This window comes from Adiantum capillus-veneris, chromosome 10 (assembly GCF_014529385.1).
Source record: "Adiantum capillus-veneris isolate H3 chromosome 10, ASM1452938v2, whole genome shotgun sequence".
In the NCBI taxonomy this organism is placed as follows: Eukaryota; Viridiplantae; Streptophyta; class Polypodiopsida; order Polypodiales; family Pteridaceae; genus Adiantum; species Adiantum capillus-veneris.
This window is the reverse complement of record NC_140940.1, coordinates 52975696-52986664: the sequence shown is the minus strand read 5'-3', so window position 1 is coordinate 52986664 and position 10969 is coordinate 52975696. Positions and strand designations below refer to the sequence as shown.

At 41.2% G+C, this 10969-nt stretch overlaps 1 pseudogene; it reads left to right on the top strand.

Annotated features, from left to right (window-relative positions):
• The first annotated feature begins 1163 nt into the window (after positions 1-1163).
• Positions 1164-1988, top strand: LOC147448857 (beta-1,6-galactosyltransferase GALT29A pseudogene; annotated as a pseudogene).
• Positions 1989-10969: the final 8981 nt, after the last annotated feature.

The window sequence follows — 10969 nt, the reverse complement described above, 5'->3', positions numbered from 1 at the left end:
AGTGTGTGTGTGTGTGTGTGTGTGTGTGTGTGTGTGTGTGTGTGAGAGAGAGAGAGAGAGAGAGAGAGAGAGAGAGAGAGAGAGAGAGAGAGAGAGAGAGAGAGAGAGAGAGAGAGAGAGAGAGAGAGAGAGAGAGAGAGAGCTGATTGCATAGGTATCTATGTGTAGCCTCCGTCTTTTCTCAGTAGTGCTTCTTATGACACTGATGGCTATTGATGCTTGCTCCAACAATACGGTGCCAGAACCACCTCTCTTAATATGCACTCGTGCTTTCGTGCATGATGTGTGTGTGTGTGTGCACAGGTGTGTGCAAGTGTGTATGCGTGTGAGAGGTTACTACAAGTTTGTGGGTGCATGAAAGGAAGAGAGAGTCGTACAGCAGTTGGGGGTGCCATCCTTGATGGTTGATGGTAATTGGTGGCACACGCGAGAGAGAGAGAGAGAGAGAGAGAGAGAGAGAGAGAGAGAGAGAGAGAGAGAGAGAGAGAGAGAGAGAGAGAGAGAGAGAGAGAGAGAGAGAGAGAGAGAGAGAGAGAGGAGTGTGAGGTCCACATGGTCAACTCGGACATGGTGCAACCCTCATGGAGCTTACAGACTATACATAAATCTCCCTGCCTCTTTCTCTCTTCCTCTATGTCCACCACCCGCATTGTCAACTTTTCCTCCACTTTCCAAAGTGAGGGCATCCCCTCAGGGTATTAAACCCTAGATACCATTTAATCAAACCTCAAAAACAAAACAGTTTGCTACTCCCATTCTATAGATGCAGCCACCTGCCTCTAGCATGACCACTTGCCTCTGTTTCCACCTACCCACTTCTCCTTCACACTTGTCTACACATTGTAATATTCTGCTACTTGCGAAGCAAAAGGATCATGCGAGATTTGAGGAATAAAATCATTTGCACCAGCTACTTGGTGAACGATTTTGTCTTAGATGCTAAAACATAGATCTCCATTTTCATAAACACGAGACTATGCAAACATTGTGGCATTCTCACTCTTGCAAAGGTGGATCTAGGGAGCATGCCAAGCGCATGATAGGTACCAGGATCATGATCATGATCACTATAGTGAAAAACTCTAGAAAACAAGGCAACTATTTAGATTGAGACATCAACGGCTCTTGGAGTGAAATTTCATAGCTTCCTCCACATGTGGGTTCAAAACAAGCATTATCACCCTCAAATCATGGCACGAATTCTCAATGCAGTGAAAGATCCCATTGATAAGCATTACATGAAGAAACCAAACCATACCGTGGCTCTTGGGAAGCCTTATAAGACACATGTAGTTGATGGCAACAGTGGGATCTGACTCAATCAAAACCATGGTTCTCTCATTGACATACATGACATGGTGATGCAGATAAACAATGCGTACATCTTTGGTTTTGAGCAGCACATAGGTTCGAAGGATACTTTCTCCTTTATCAACATCAACATTATCCATACATGTGCACATCGTAGTGGATGCTACTGCCATCCCTATGGAAAAGATGTGCCAGCCATTATGTACATCTGTCAAGTAGTGCATTTAATGGATGTGGTAATGTGCAGATTGACTCAGCAGGCCCCTATCATAGTTACGGATGCACCTAAACATTGCGCACATCTCTGGTTTTCAGCAACATGTAGGATCAAAGGTTACTCTCGCCTTTATCAATAGCAACATTCTCCATACATGTGCACGTCCAGTGGAGGCTACTACCATCCCTATGGAAAAGATGTTTCAATCATAATGTACCTCTATCAAGTAGAGCATTCAATGGATGTGGCAATGTATAGATGGACCCAACATGCCCCTATCATAGTTAGGATGCCCGTTTTGACACGTTATCTACACACATTGTCAAATATTATTCTCTAAAGAGTCGTTGAAACCACATGTTCGCGCTTGGAAGATTGGAGTGATACCCATGAAGGACTGAATGATTGGAATGGATTGATTGCGGGATATGCCCAACTTGGGCAGGGCCAAGAAGCTTAAGGCTATTTTTGGCAGATGCGAAGCCAGGGTGTCTCACATACGCTTGCATCTTGAAGGCATGTTGTCTCATAAAGTGCATTGATTGTAGGATGGGTAATATGTATACCAAGTGTGGTGCACTTCTTAGAGGGCATTGTGTATGCAAGTGTAGTGCACTTCTCAGAGTGCAATAGATGCTCGATGAGCTTCTCGTTCGCAATGTGGCATTACACAAGATGCTGTAATGAGCAAAAAACTTTACGATAGTATTATTAGTGAGGGGTTGCTGAAAGAAAATGGAGAACATCCACCACTGCCATCACCCGTTACCTCGACAAAACGTGCTACTCGTTGCTGAAAGAAAATGGAGGACATCCACCACTGCCATCGCACGTTACCTCGACAAAACGTGCCACTCTCCAATGCTTCTACTTGGATGACCCTTATAGTAATGTGCAAAAAACTTTACGATGGTATTATTAGTGAGGGGTTCCTGAAAGAAAATGGAGAACATCCACCACTACCATCAAAAATTTAATGTGTTAACAAAGCCTTAAAATACAAAATATGTAAATGCAAAAAATGGTAAAGAGAATAATTTTGAATACTTGTGTCTCTCTCTATCTAGGTGGTCTTTCTCTCTCACTAGTACCCTTTATTATATTAGTCAAATGGCCATAGCCCATCGTAGTATTAACCTTTCTACATCATAACTTAGACTATCATGTGATAGTTATTAGGATACTATTCACACACCTCACATGGCTCTATCAGAAGAAGATGGTGCCAAGGGGCCATAACAATATTCACACATACCTCACATGGAGATCCCTAATTTCTAGGAGTTCTCGTGCCCTAATTTTCAAACTTGTGTAGTATTGGTGGCACTTTCAATCACATGTAGGAAAGAGAGTGTAGGAAGACTTATATTGTTTGCTTCTTTTAAATAAAAATGTTAAAACATTTTTTTTTTTGAAGATAAAGCCTTAATGGAGGGCACATACTGGCCCTTCGTTGAAGAGCTTGATGACTTCCTTTTTAACTTTTTGTTTTTAAAGATTATTTCTGTTTGTCTCATTTGGATGAGCTTTTGTTTAAAATGCCAACGTGACTCGTGACCCTTGCCCTTGTTTTAGATGATGCTGAAAGCTGAGTTCAAGAAGCTCTTTTAAGAAGCTAAAAGAGCCCAGTACAAAGTCACGTTTGCACGTTTCCACCTTTTCTTTGAAGAGTGACTCTTGGATCTTTAGTTTTAGAGTCTAGCACGAGACCTTTATGATGAGAGGACAAAAGGCTTGCACAACATTTTCACATGGACAATTTATAACTATATCTATCTATCTATACTCTATACTCTTTTTAAAGTGCTCTAAATAATGACTATATCTATCTATACTCTTCTCAGCCTAAAGTGCTTAAGAAACAACTCATATGCTCTTGTGTGATCATGCTTATTGTTCTTGGGATGCTTTATGCCTTAGCATGATTGGACCAGGTTTGTGATGGTAAAATTTTTGTGTTCTTATTTTAATATAAAACTCACTATCTAACGAGTTTTGAGGGAAAAAAAAAAACATCCATGTGTCCATCCTCGATCCCTCAAATTTGAAGATGACTCTAGTTTTTTTTTTGCAGGCCATAACAAAATATTTATATCTATCTATTTATTTGTACTAGGATAAATGGGTCATATATGGGTCTATTCTACATTCCATTAATTAATTAAACGCCAAGCTTCCTGTTTAGTCTTGGCAGAAAGAAAACGTCTCTTGCTCTAGCCATTCCCACACAACCCCAAGCCCCCATGTGTAGTTGCCGCTCCCCCTCCCTGCCTCATAATGTTTGTCTCCCTCTCTCGCTCTCGTTTGCGACCATTGTTCGCATAGATGTTCCTTGAATCCGCCTTTTGATTTGTGGTCATTCGCAATCGCAGAGCTCTCTTGGATTCGCTCTCCCACCACAACAAGTTTGGCTTCTGCTCGCACTCTCTTTGCTCCATTCGTGACACAAAGAAGACTTTTGCCATGCAGTGAGAGCTCTCCAAGAACTCATCGCTCTCATTTGAGGATGCGAGGCCACAGCTATTCGAATCACTGCCGCATGCAAGGTTGGCCCCTCGCCATTGCTTGTGTATGCACAATGACCACTTGTAGCAATGGGCGAGTCTCTAGAGCTCATCCTTGAGCGAGGATGAAGGGTTGCCTTGCGTGAACAGATCCGCAAGAGAGATGGAGAGCCAGCGAGGCAGAGTCCCGCATGTAGATGTCGAGGAGAGAGAGAGAGAGAGAGAGAGAGAGAGAGAGAGAGAGAGAAAATCTCTGATACAAGCCACACCTAGCACCTCCCAATGATCACGTTGCTCTCCCTCTCTCTGCCCTCTGCAAGTCCTACCATCTCTGTCCACCTCACACATGTCAACCACCTCTTTTTTCCCTCTCAAAACAAAGCAGCCTCTCAATAAATTTTTCGCAAAATGCCCTTCAAATTTTCCAAAATTCCCAAAATACCCCTACTCAGCTGCCCGCTTTCCTATTCAAACTAAAAGATTAAACATTTTGCTTTACTTTACATCCCGTTAAACGAAAGTATATCCCTAGATTCTACTAAAATTAATGAATGCAAAATTGAACGGGCATAGTAGAACCTTTAAATGTAAGAGTCAATAGTGGGACATTTTAAATTGAAATGATTCAATCTTGGGATAGGATGAATTGTTTTGAACAAAAGTGCCATGAAAAGATAGCTCATCTAATGCACTCCACGTTCCTAATGCTATTTGTATCATGATTATCAAGATTCTGAAAGATATTTGATGTTTACTTTGAAGGTATTCTAGTATTGGCTGCCGCTTGTTATTGGCCCCTTTACCCTATAGATAATGGGGGAGAGATTTCGGCACCCTCCCTCGGACACGTGTCGCAACGAGATTATTTTGGGGTGTCTCGTGTAGCCAGGCGACACATGCGGAGAGAGAGAGAGAGAGAGAGAGAGAGAGAGAGAGAGAGAGAGAGAGTCCATTTTCGACCCAACAGTCCAAGAGTCTTGAGCGTGGTTGGGGGCGGGGGGGGGGGTGGGTTGGGTTGGTAGGAAGGGAGGGAGGGAGAGAGAGAGACGCTTTAATGGTTCGTGATGGTGGAAATGCTCTCTGCATTTAAATACAACATGTCCGCTCCCACTATCATCACCACACTTCTTGCAAGCTCCATAAGGCTTCTGTTTGGACCCTTTGTGAGTGTCTTTCTCTTTCTCTCTCTCTCTCTCTCTCTCTCTCTCTCTCACACACACACACACACACACACACACACACACACACACACACACACACACACACACACACACACACACACACACACACACACACACACACACATATACACATATGCGATACCAATTTATGCAATTTTTCTCTTCTCATTCGGGCAAATTGGGTGTTTCAACATCAAACTAAGACTAAACGCAGAGGTCTGTATTCTCTTGCTTCATAATCAACATATAGGCTGCAAGCCAAGGTCTCTCTCTCTGTATCTCTTAAGCTCAAAACCCCATTTAGGATTTTGGGATAATTAGTACAAGATGAAGAAATCAATATTGGTTGTTGCAAGAGAGAGAGAGAGAGAGAGAGAGAGAGAGAGAGAGAGAGAGAGAGAGAGAGAGAGCTCTTGGAAGCCTAGCTCCAATGGCAGCATCAATGCCAAACATAATAGAACTTGCCAGGTATGTTTCTTCTTCTTTAGCAATTCACAACCTGGTGCATTTGGTACATCTCTCTGTGTGTGTGTGTGTGTGTGTGTGTGTGTGAGTGAGTAGTTATGTAGCTTGAATGCGATGTTTCCAAGAAAATGTGTATTTTGGTAGACATGTGAGCACATGAAAGATCTAACAGAGAGAAAACAATTATTAGAGCTAATAGGGAGAAAATGGTACATTCTATATGCATCTTAGTGTGCCTTTAAATTGCAAATTTGATGTTTGCTTATACTACCTTTTGGAAAATGTTGTGGCCTTGCAAATTGGAGATATGAGAGATTTATCCACTACATAGTGCGATGGTTCCATACACAAAGTGTCTAAATGCTTGTAATATCTTCTCAGGGGGTGCACCTTTAAGAAACTATTCATATAACGTGCGTTCAAAGGGTATTAAAAAAACCCCTTTACTTACATGTTTAAGGTAATAAAATGACCTCTTTTTCTTAAAACTTACGGATTTTTCTCTAAAATCAATTAAAAAACATTTTTATTAATATAATCCTATTAAAATTTTAAAGCTTTGACAATTAAAAAACCCATTCGTGTGAACCCACGTGGTAACTTACATATCTAAGAGGTGAACCCCAGATAATCTCTTCTCTTTTCTCATTTCTCACGGCTAGGTAGGTATGTTAGTACATTTCAATCTTGAAATGTGTCAGTTGTCTTTTTTCAATTGTCATGTAATAGTTGATCTGCTCTTAAATTTCTCTACCACTTAGCTTTGTTACCTTTGTCCTCCTATAATAGAAGAAGGGGCATTTCTGCTCTTACGTGCTTCTTTTGGTACTCATTAAGCTTTATTATGTGAGAATGAGGAATCTAATTGACAAGTTGCCTTTGTATTCTTTTCGATTTTATTGGAAAAGGTTATAAGTTATACATCATTGATTGACAAAGAAACATACGTAGGTTTAACTACAAATTTTCACCATGACTGCAGTGCAGAATATCTTCCTAATGGCTTCTGTTTCAATGATTTTTCAATGAGTTTAGCAAAGGTCTTGAAATTTTGGTCTCTATTGAGGTTACTTTAATCTATATATATATTGTAGATAATGAGGGGAGGGATTCCGGCCCCCTCCCTCGGACACGTGTCATAAGGAGATCATTTTGGGGAGTGATGCCTGCAGCCCGACGACACACACACACACACACACACACACACACACACACACACACACACACACACACACACACACATATATATATATATATATATATATATATATATATATATATAATATATATATATATATATATATATATATAGAGAGAGAGAGAGAGAGAGAGAGAGAGAGAGAGAGAGAGAGAGAGAGAGAGAGAGAGAGAGAGAGGCATTAATGGTTAGCGATTATAGAGATGCCCTCTGCGTTTAAATACAACAAGTTGTTGAAAGCCCGCTCCAACTATCATCACCACCCTCTTGTCAAGCTCCATAAGGCTTTTGTCTGGCCCCTCTGTGGGCCTCTTTGTTGTTGAGGCTCCATGCCAGGCTACGCTCCAAGATGCACTCCCCACTAGCTCTATAACCCACTATTGCACATCGCCTAAACTATGGAGCAGGCAAATCCCCAATCACTACCCAGTGTATGCTCGGCCTTTGAGACACAACTCCCTATCCACACTCCATCTCCTTGGCCTCTGCAAGAAGGACAATATTGCTGACAATCAACCTACCGTCGACATCTTGATTCGCTCGGCTACTGAAACTCCATGACGTGCATGTAACCCACTGCTGCACATCACCTTGAAATCTATAGGAGGCACCCCCTCCCTTGCTACCTCTCTGTGGTAGCAATTTCATGCTGCCCGTCTCGCATCTTCTGTAGCTGCACATGCAACACGAGTGCAATTGTTTGTCGCTCTGCGGGTGCCTTGGTTGGCATATATGCCAAATGTGGTGCACTTTACAAAGCACAAAAAGTGCTCAAGGAACTTCCTGTTCGGGATGTTGCTTCTTGAAATGCATTTATTGTGGGATATTCCCAACTTGGGTATGGATAAGGAGCTTTAGGTTGTTTTTAGTGGATGTGAAATGATGGTGTCTCTCCAAATGCACTCATCCACACCCTAGGCTATTTGCAGGCAGATGCAGAGTGACAGTGTGTCTCTAGATTCAATGTTGTCGCATGGAGTGCATTGATGACAGAAAATGTCCAAGACGTTTAGTGAGGGAGAACGTTGTTTGTCGCTTAGTGGGCCTTGGTCCGCATGTATGCCAAATGTGGGGCACTTATAAAGCACAAAAAGTGCTTGAGGAGCTTCCTGCCTAGGTTGTTGTCTCTTGAAATGCACTTGTTGTGGGATATGCCCAACTTGGGTAAGGCCAAGGAGCTTTGGGTTGTTTTCAACGGATGAAAAGCAAGGGTGTGTCTCCAGATACAATGCTGTCTCATGGAGTGCATTGATTGTAGGATATGTGCATCGGGGTCAGTGACATGAAGAGAGAGAGCTATTTTTAGCAGATGTAGATAGAGGACATCTTTCAAAATGAAATCACGTAGACTTTCACCTTGAAGGAATGCTTGAAGGAATGTGGCATTACACAAGCATGTTGCCGGGTTACACAAGGAGTGCATTGATTGCAAGATATGTCCAAATGTGGTGCACTTTATATAGCACAAAAAGTGCTTGAGGAGCTTCCTATCCAAGATGTCATCTCTTGAAATGCATGGAGTGCGGGACATGCCCAACTTGGGCACGGCCAAGGAGCTCTATGCGTTTTTCAGCCAATGCAAAGCGAGGGTGTTTCTAGATGCATGTTTCTCATGGAGTGCATTGATTGCAGGATATGTCCAACAAGGTTAGGGTCAGGAAGAGAGAGAGGTATTTTGAGCAAATGCAGAGAGAGGGCATCTCTCCAAATACAATCACACACACTTGCACTTGAATGCATGTGGGATTACACAAGTGTGTTGTCGGGTTACACAAGGAGTGCATTGACTGCATGATATGTACAAATGTGTTGTACTTTTTAAAGCACAGAAAGTGCTTGAGGAGCTTTTTTTTTGAGATGTCATCTCTTGAAATGCACTGATTGTGCGATATGCCCAACTTGGGTAGGGCCAATGAGCTCTTTGAATTTTTCAACGGATGCGAAGCAAGGGTGTTTCTTTAGATGCAATCACATACGCTTTGGGCTGTTTTTAACTGCTGCAAAGCAAGTGTGTCTCTCAAGATGCATGTTGTCTCATGGAGTACATTGAGAGTGGGATATGTCTCCCAACACTGTCAAGTTCAGGAAGAGAGAGAGAGGTTTTCAGCAGATGCATAGAGAGGGCACCTCTCCAAATGCAATCACAAACACTTGCACTTTGAAGGCATGTGGCATTTCACAAGCGTTTCGTCGGGTCACACAAGGACAACATTGAATATACGATATATCCCAAATGTGGTGCACTTCATAAAGCACAAAAAGTGCTTGATGGGATGTCTTCTTTTGAAATGCATTGATTGTGGGGTATGCCCAACTTGGGCAGGACCAAGGAGCTCTGGGCATTCTTCAGCAGATAGGAAGCGAGGGTGCCTCTCCAGATGCAATCACATATGCTTTCGACTGTTTTCAGTTGATGCAAAGTGAAGGTGTCTCTTCAGAAGCATGTTGTCTCATGAAGTGCATGGATTGCATGATATTTCCATTAGGGGTTGTTGAACGAAAACGTCAGGCTTGGCACTGTCTTGATCAACATGTATGCCAAATATGGTGCACTTCATAAAGCACAAAAAGTGCTTGAGGAGATTCCTATCCGGGATGGGCAGGGCCAAGGAGCTTTGGGCAATTTTTAGCGGATACAAAGCGAGGGTGTTTCTCCAGATGCAACCACATACAGTCTGGGCTGTTTTCAGCTGATGCAAAGCAAGGGTGTCTCTTGAGATGCATGTTGTCTATGGATTGCATTGATTGCATAATATGTCCAATAGGGGTTGCTGAACGAAAATGTTGGGCTTAGCCCTACCTTGGTGTTAGTAGCAAGCTAACTCGGATAACATTTTTCGGAGCATTTATTGTGAAAACACTTATTATTTTCATGAATCGAGAATATTGTAACTCCTAGTTTCTAGATAAACAGTGTAATTGATGAGCCGGGGATACAAGCTTCCAGATTGTATCAACCTATCTTTAGTTAGAGCTCCCAAATTATTAGTTTTGACCACTAAAATCTTGACTAAGGTATAAAAGTCAATTTTTGTAAGTATTTTATAAGTTTTAGATAATAGAAACACAATGTGAGCTAATGATGCTGACTCCTTTCCTTCGCATGCTTTCTACTCCCTTCTTGGTTGTCACATTGCAGTGCTGTCTATTGCGTTGCAACCGCAGGTAAGAGCTCTACGCATTGACGCAAGCATTTCATGGTAATTCGTAGCTCTTGGCGTCGCCGACAGCCCACGGCCTAATTTCGTCATAAGTAGGAATTTAAGCTTCAAAATTATAAAATAAGTATAGGTGGGGTATTGGGGCATCATTACTAAGCATTTAGATGCATTCTGAGTTGATGCATTCTGAGCATTCTGAGTTGAAAACGATTAGGTCAAAAAACTCATTGCTGCTGCTAATAATCGCGATTTTCACTTCACCTAAAGTGAGATTTGATACCATAAGCATATGTGAACATTTTGGTCATCAAAAAGTACACTTAAATTGCAAAAAATACACCTCACCTTGAATTTGGCCAAAAGTTCTCAAAAAACTAAAAAAACATCAATTTTTGGAGCAACTTAACAAAATAACAGTGAACATTGTCAAAAAGACTTCAATTTTTTGAACTAAAGTCAATATAGAAAGTTTTGTTTGATGAAAAGTCTAAATATTCCTAAAAACATTACATAACATTCCACTAAAAAAACAATTACATCGTCGAAAGCTTACAATTGAAGACTGAAGACTTTCAATTATCCTTAAAATTTTTCCATCTAATTTTTTATGGTTTGTTGACAAAGATGACCAAACTTCTTCAAAGTGATACCATAAACAAGAATTTTCATATCCTTCAAGTTTAATTTATTGAGACGTAGTTTGCTATTTTTTGTTTTCTTGTTCTTAGTCACCTTCATCACCTCAAGTAGTACTTACTTGTATTTTTATCTTCTCAAACTGCTTTGTATCAATGAACATCAATTGAATACAAATTTACAATACACTTGTATCATAGAATACATGAGTATGAAGATTTTTGCTCATTTGTTGTGTATAAGTATTTTAGAATTCAAGGTTTTTTTATTCTAGAAGACAAGAGTACTTCAATCTT